We start from the raw sequence: 7,852 nt of genomic DNA on the forward strand, positions 1-7,852 counted from the left end.
AGGAGGGAAGGGAGAGAGGGAGAAAGGGAAGGAGGGACAGAAAAGAGACAAAGAATGGTTAAATGGGTTGCTTTCTGCTATACAGCTATTAGTGATTTAGGCAGGTTTCAAAGCTAAGAAGTTTGCCACATTTGAATCCAAAGACCAAAGTTTTAAGGAACATATCACCATACTTCTATTGATCTTATTAGTAGCTGGAAAACATTAACTTGGCTAACTGAGAAGTTAATTACTTAAGTTGGAAATCTTTAACAACTTTATTTTTAAGTACAAACTAATGTTAAAACAAGTCATTTGTATATCTCAACTTAAAAAATAATCAGAATGAAGACCACAGATCTGCTTATGACACAAACACAGGATCATTGAATTAGGTCATTTTTAAGGTTATTTCTCATAACAGTTTTTCTTAGAGTTTGGCTCCCCACCACTATGTGTTTACGTTTGTTGTATATTCAATGATTTCCCATAAAACTTTCAGGCAAGTGAAAAGAAAAAAGACAATAGAATAATCGCCAGTAAGCTTGACAGTCAAGGATGAGGGGAAATATTTAGAGGGTAATTGATACTATTTTTCAATAATTTATATGCACAAAATGTTGACTCAGTAATTTTACCTATTATCTGATGGAAACAGGTCACCAGGGCATAACTATTATAATACAAAAAGTGTCAACACAGAAATATGCTGAAAAATTGGTGACTACCTAAAGGTCAGTCAATTTAAGAATGATTAAATAAATCAAAGGAAGAGTAACCTTCATAAGAGTAAACTGAGGGCCTCCAAATTACGCTCCTCTATGAAAGCCATGAGAACACTGGAAAAAATAAGCAACACCATCTTTTTTAGACTCTGGAAATTAAACGATTATAACAATATAAAGATTATTATTTATAAGAAATGATGGAATCTTGGTAGGAACTGAAGGTTTTGTGGCACTTTAACTTGCCCTATTTTCATCCCCCTTTTACGGCTCTGAGGTAGCCTTGAAAAGCAAGAGCCTCACAACTTAGTAGCTATGAAAACCATCAGTCCAGCCCCCTCTGTAGGGGGCAGAGCTGGTTTAGAACTCTGCATCATCCTTAAAAATTATGGCCATTTTGCCTACCTGGAAGCAAACTTCTTTCTATGTCTTGATTTGACCTGACTCAGAGGTACTCCATACAAATAGCCTTATCACCAGGACATTGTCAAAAAAAATCAGTGCTTATTCTTTAGCACTGTAGCTGCATGACATGGCTTTACCTATGGCAGCTAATAGGAGGCTCACCAAAAAACTTTCAAAATAATTCCAGGGGATGAGTAAGCCATTGTGAGCTTTAAAAAGTTCTGACATATTCCAGAGAATGTAGAATGTAGAAGGCCACGTTCATGTCCTGTGCACACCCGCAGGAGAGACACGAGAAGGCCCTCATCCCTCACCTTCAATTCTGAGGCTGTGTACAAACAAGATATGAAGGCTAAGGCAGAGGTGTCACCTGCCTGCCAGAGCGCTAAAGTCGTGCCCTAACACACATATACAGATCCCCTGGGAAAACACTGGGAGGCTTATTACTTCAAATCATTTAAGAAATTAATGTGTTCTTTACTACATTCATCTGTTGGATTAGAATTTATTTTTAGTAATTAGCATAATGATACTGCCTGAAATCAAATCCCCTCTTTGTCTCTTACTGTCAAGTGATGTAATCTCTTTATTACAGTTCCATTATTTTTACAAGGAAGGTAAGGACATTACTAATAACTCAGAAAGTTAGCTAGGATACAGTGTTTGGCCCATAGTGAGTCCTCAAATGTTAGAAATTATTTCTAAGTAATGTAGATTTTTAAAAGATTTAACAGTCGATGGTCACACTAAAGAGCAAAAGTGATTTTTAAAATAACACATGATACAAAAGTAGGATCAACTTCTCAGCCTGAATCTAGTCACATTTTTAAAAAAGCAAATCTATGCTTATAGGTATTAATGACTGGCCTGTTGTTTATGAGTTACAAGCAAGTCTGGAAAAATCTTTTCAACACTCTGTTCTGATTTAGACTCACTAATTCAGACAAAAAAATGTTATTGGAAAATATAAAGGTTTTAGATGGAAAAAAGAAAGAGCATTGAACTCTCAGTGGAGTCTTTAAAATTGCCTGCATTTCTCATCTTTTTTTCTTATCTCTTGATTCTCTTTTGGGAAACTAATGCTGACTTAGAACAAACAGAACAGGGAAAACAAGGTCAGTTACAAACTAAGGGTGGTTTCTCTCCGGTGTTATAATAATATACAGTCTTTTTCTTGGTCACTTACTTGAGAAACAAATTATTTGCAGCGTCTTACTAACAACAGACTCTTGCAGTCAATAATTTAGGCACAAAGATATTTACAATATGAACTAAATCCTTGGAGACATCTTTTATGGGAAAATCTCTGAAAATATTGTAATGCAACTGGAAATTGCTTTGCAGCTGAGAACTAAAACAGAAGATACACTGAGTTGTAGAGGGCGCCAAGAGACAGACAACCTCTAAGCAAGATGATTTACAGCTAAGGGGTGGATTATCGGGTGATTTGTCCACAGGAGCTCCTTATGGAGAAGGAGCCCGTGCTCTCAGCATGTAGTCATTGTTCATTACTCCCCTCACCTGTATCATTCCCTTTCAATAAAAGGCTGGTGCGGAGGTTGCTCCGGAAAGTAGGGGCTAGCCCGCCTTCCACAAGCTTGTACTTCTAATCCGCCTCTTGCCTGGTTCCTTACTGTGCTAACCGAGGCCAGGGCCATAGGAGCCCGACGGGTCGCAACACTGAGTCATTTAACAAGATGAGGAAACAATGAAGGGATGTGTTACTAAGCTGACCTTTGCTATGCTGTGAACATTTTCAATCGATAGCTAATTTCTAATGTATTTACCCACTTTATATCTCAAATATCCTAGAGATTATATATTAATTTACCCATCCAATATCAAAGTTGAAATTCTCAAAAATCATTTTCCTCCCTACTTGTAAAGTGTTACATGGAAGCTACTAGTCTTTCCATCCCATTTTTCTCTTTCTTCCTTAAAGTAAGAGGAATGAATTGTGAGATGTGTGAAACTGGTGATTGTCTGCTGGACTGAAGTGGAGAAAAAGACCTGAATGGAATTATTATAAATATAAACAGAAAAATCACTAAACATAGAGACTATTCATTTAAGTATGACATTACAATTGATTTGGTTAGGACAACACTCTTTAGACTGTAATGTTAATACAAATTGCTTGGAGATCTTGCTAAAATGCAGGTCCTAATTCAGTAGCTATAAATCCATATATCTAAAATTAACAGCCCAGATAATACTGATTTGTTGATGCAAAGATGACACTTCGATTAGCAAGAGCCTAGGATATTTGGCATCAGGAACCTGTTTGACACAATCAAAGAACTAGTCTCAGAGCACAATTTCAGAGAGCGAAAGGGAAAATTGGAGGATTATCAGGTGACAAAAAAACAGAAAGGAGGATGACTAAAAGGAGACTTAAGGTCTTAGAGGTTAAACTCATTCCTTACTGAAAAGAAATAAAGAATATATTCCCAAAGATAAAACTTGGAGCTGTAATCTCTTGAATTGTTTCCCCCAAAAGAAATCATGTCCAAGACACCTTTTAAAGCCAATGTCTAAAGCGTTTAAATAGTAAGTCAGTGATATGAACTACTGGAAAATCCCCAAAGACAATTAGAATATAGCTATAAGAGGTGGACCAAGTTGAAGAGAAAAGCCAAGAAGATAAGTGAGGAATAGAGGACTTTTTAGACAGTGTGTTTTATTGTGGTAGTTATTTTAGGTAGGAAGCATAACCAGGATGTTTGTAGTGTTAAGGATCTAAGTGAAGGCTTAGGGCGCATGACATAAAGAGGAAGTCAGACATGATCACACTAAGCAGAATGGAAGTTCGCTTTAAATGTTAGCTGATGAAAGTCTACATATATGGGTGCAATTCCTTAGACAGTTGGTGGTAAAAAGGATATTTTTGCAACAATGGGCAAATTCTCCATGAATACAAACAAGACCCTATTGGATTGAATTTGGAGTATGTTAATTAATCAAGTACATGGGATTCAAAGTAGAGAGAAAGACTAGTTCTGTGTGTCACTGGACAATGAATAAATATTCAGATCTATGGGCTGTAGTAGACTGAATGGTAGGCCCAAAGAAATCAGGTCCTAATCTCTGGAACCTGTGACTGTTACCATTGTGATTAAGTTAAGGATCTCCAGATGGGAAAAATTGGCCTGGATATTTTGGGTGGGCCTGAGTCCTTACAAGAGAGAAACAGAGGGAGATTTGACACAGACAAAAACAGAGCTATGCGTGGACAGAGGCAGAGATTGGAGTTGCTTCAAACCAAGGAATGCTGGCAGCCACCTGAAACCAAAGAGGAAAGCAATTCTCCTGTAGCGCCTATGGAGGGATGGCGACCCACCTGAAACCCTGATTTCGGCCCACTGAAATGGAATTCAAACTTCTGACCTCTGAGACTGTAAGAGAACAAATTTTTGTTGTTTTATGTTGCTTAGTGTGTGGTAATTTGTTAGAGCAGCTATAGGAAATGAATAGGGAGGCCTAAGATGAGAAGGTGAGGGCAGTGTTCAAGGTAGAGAATGAGAGAGAATGAGCTCAGTTGGGGCATATGAATTATGAGGAAGGGAAGCCCATCATAAATAGATGAGACAAAAGGGCTAATTAGAAAAAGAAATACTAATTTTATTCATATTATGTTAAAAAATATTGTTTTTAAACTTTTTCCTAGAAGGGTTGCCTGCTTGCTGTAAACTCAGGAAACTATAGAAATGTTGGAATTAGTTTAAAGTTTAATTTGAGAACAAAACATCAAATGCACTAAATAAAAGCAGCAGAGAAGGCCTACTGATTCCATTTGGGAATGGTGACCTAGAAATAGGATGCACAGATCTCTTGCCTGTGGTATTTTACCAGAATCAGATCCACGAAACTCTGTTCCAGGGAGTGGGTATAGTAGTTGGTAGATTCTTTCTGAGAACAACTGGGGCTCAATTCCATGAACTAGAAAGTTTTGGTTTAATAGAAGTGAGTCTCTTTCCCTCACATTCCACCTTGGGGGGTATAGTCTTCTATGATAGAGCAGGAGGTCTGCCTGGGTTCTAGGGAAGCCTTGAAAACCACTCCCTCTTTATGGAGAGTTTGCTGCTTCTCAGCTGACAGATTTTAGCTGCATAGCTAATTGCCATTATTTTTTTTCATTTACTCATCTAACTACATTGACACCATGATTATTGCAAAGGTGTATGTGTGTAAGACTTGAGTTGCCTACCTCTTGTATAGGGCAATGTGAATTATGGCTTACCCATACATTTATTTATTATTATTACTAGGAAAGAATCACAGGCTCAGATATTTAAATTGTACCATCACCTATGGAGAATTCCGCATACAGATTTTTATTTGCAGAAACATGTACTGCTCTTCCCCAACTTTACTTTCATTCCTTTTGGTATAAGTGTTTCACAGATGCTGGTTAGGAAGGGTGGATTTCTCCTGTTTGCACAGACAATGGAGGCCTGATTTTCACTCGTGCATTTAGTTTCTCTCAAGCAAAAACATGTGGAATTTACTGTTCCATCTTCAGTAACAGTCCAAATATTTTAACAGGCCTAGTAGCTAATGGTTCTTGCAGTGGTGACTGAAATATGTGGATGGTCACATGTTATTTTCATGGTCGCAAACAACATCATAGAAAGAAAGGGTAGTGTTATCTCCATGGGCTTGAGAATTAAAAAGCTTTAACTATTGACTCCTTGCTGCTAATGAAGACGTTGTCTTCTGATTTAGGTGAGAGATAACAGCATTAGTGCCAAATGATGAACAGAACCATATTCCCTGGCTTCTCATTCATATACTGTCCTTTTTATTTTATTTATTTATTTATTTATTTATTTATTGGAGATAGTCTCACTTTATTGCCCTCTGTAGAGTGCTGTAGCATCATAGCTCACAGGAACCTGAAACATTTTTGCTCAAGAGATTCTCTTGCCTCTGCCTCCCAAGTAGCTGGGACTATGGGCACCCACCACAACACCCAGCTATTTTTAGAGATGAGGTCTCACTCTGGCTCAGGCTGGTCTCCAACCTGTGAGCTCAGGCAGTTCACCACCTCAGCCTCCCATAGTGTTAGGATTACAGGCGTGAGCCACCACACCCAAACTACCCTTTTTAACTATAAATTGGAATGGATATTTTGGGGGATCATTTTGGAAGTTAGCACAAGCTGTAATTTTGAAGTCCCAATGTAATGTATATGTAGTGCTGGCATTTGGTGAGAAGGTAAGTCACAAAGATTGTTATCTTAGATAGAAAACAAAAGCATTGTCCTTAAAGGAAATACATAATTCAGTGTCTCTTATAAAATTAAAAAAAACTTTTGCTCTTTAAGAAAATATTGGTAAGAAGGTAAGCATGCATACACACACACACCTTAAAAACCTGGGGAAAATATTTACAAATAATATATCTGGTGTGCTTGTATTCAAAGTGTTTAAAGAACTCTTAAAAACTCAATACTAAGATACTAAGTATTTCAGTGAAAGCTACATGCAATAGACTTTTATCACAGTTCACCTGAGAGTATATATATATATACTACACAAAAGAAAATGAAAGGATGTTCTACATCATCCATGATTAGGTAATAATCGTTAAAAACAAAATGAAATACCACTGTATACCCTCTTGCAAGGCTAAAATTTATTTATTTTTTTATTAGTGAATCTGTTTTCAGATTCATTGAAGGTACAAAGAATTAGTTTAAACTGTTTGCACTTGTTAGTTAAAGTCCCTCTTATAGTGTCTCCCCTCCAAGAAGTGTGGCAAGGCTAAATTTTAGAAGAATGATTATACCATGTATTAGCAAGAATATATTTTGAACTAGAACTTATTCACTGCTGGTGAGAATATAAAATGATAGAAAAGCATTTTGAAAACAATTTTGCACTTTCTGAAAAGGTCAAACATGCCCTTAATAGATGATCCAGCCATTCTCCACCCAGGTATTCACCTTAGAAAAATGACAATGGGTGTCTGCAGAGAGACTGGTCCATGAACGGTCATGGAAGCTTTCTCTGTAATTGGAAAAAACTGGGAACAACCTATTTGTCTATCAACATATGAAAAGATGAACAATTTGTGTTATATCTGTACCAAAAAATCCTCTCCAAGAAAGACATGAACAACTGATAGAGACAATATTAAATATTAATATCTAATTATGCCAAGTGACAGAATCCAGACACAAAAATCACATATCATAAGAATCTGTTTATCTAATTTTCTTTAAATCAAAATAATCTGGTAATGACTGAAAGTAGATCAGTTGTGGTTGCTTGGGAATTTATAGAAGTTCTTTCAAAGATGTAGGGGGTACAATTGTCTTTTTTTTTTTTTTAAAGATTTTTTTTTTTTATTAAATCAAAGCTGTGTACATTAATGCAATCACAGGGTACAGTGTGGTGTTTTCATATACATTTTGAAATATTCTCATTAAACTGGTTAACGAAGCCTTCATGTCATTTTCTTAGTTATTGAGTTAAAACATTCATACTTTACTTTTAGAAAGATTCACTTGTACCCTTGTAAGATAAACCATAGAGGTCACCCCTCCAATCACCTTCCCTCTACCCATCCACCCCTCTCCCCTCCTCTCTCCCAACCCCTCCTGATAGTCTAAGGCTATAATTAGGTTATAACATTCCTATGAAAGCTATAAATTAGTTTCAAAATAGGGCTGTGTACATTGGATACTTTTTCTTCCATTCTTGAGATATTTTTCTAAGAAGAACATTTTACAGTTCCAT

Source organism: Otolemur garnettii, unplaced genomic scaffold (genome assembly GCF_000181295.1).
Source record: "Otolemur garnettii isolate 467f Iridium unplaced genomic scaffold, OtoGar3 scaffold00003, whole genome shotgun sequence".
Lineage (NCBI taxonomy): Eukaryota > Metazoa > Chordata > Mammalia > Primates > Galagidae > Otolemur > Otolemur garnettii.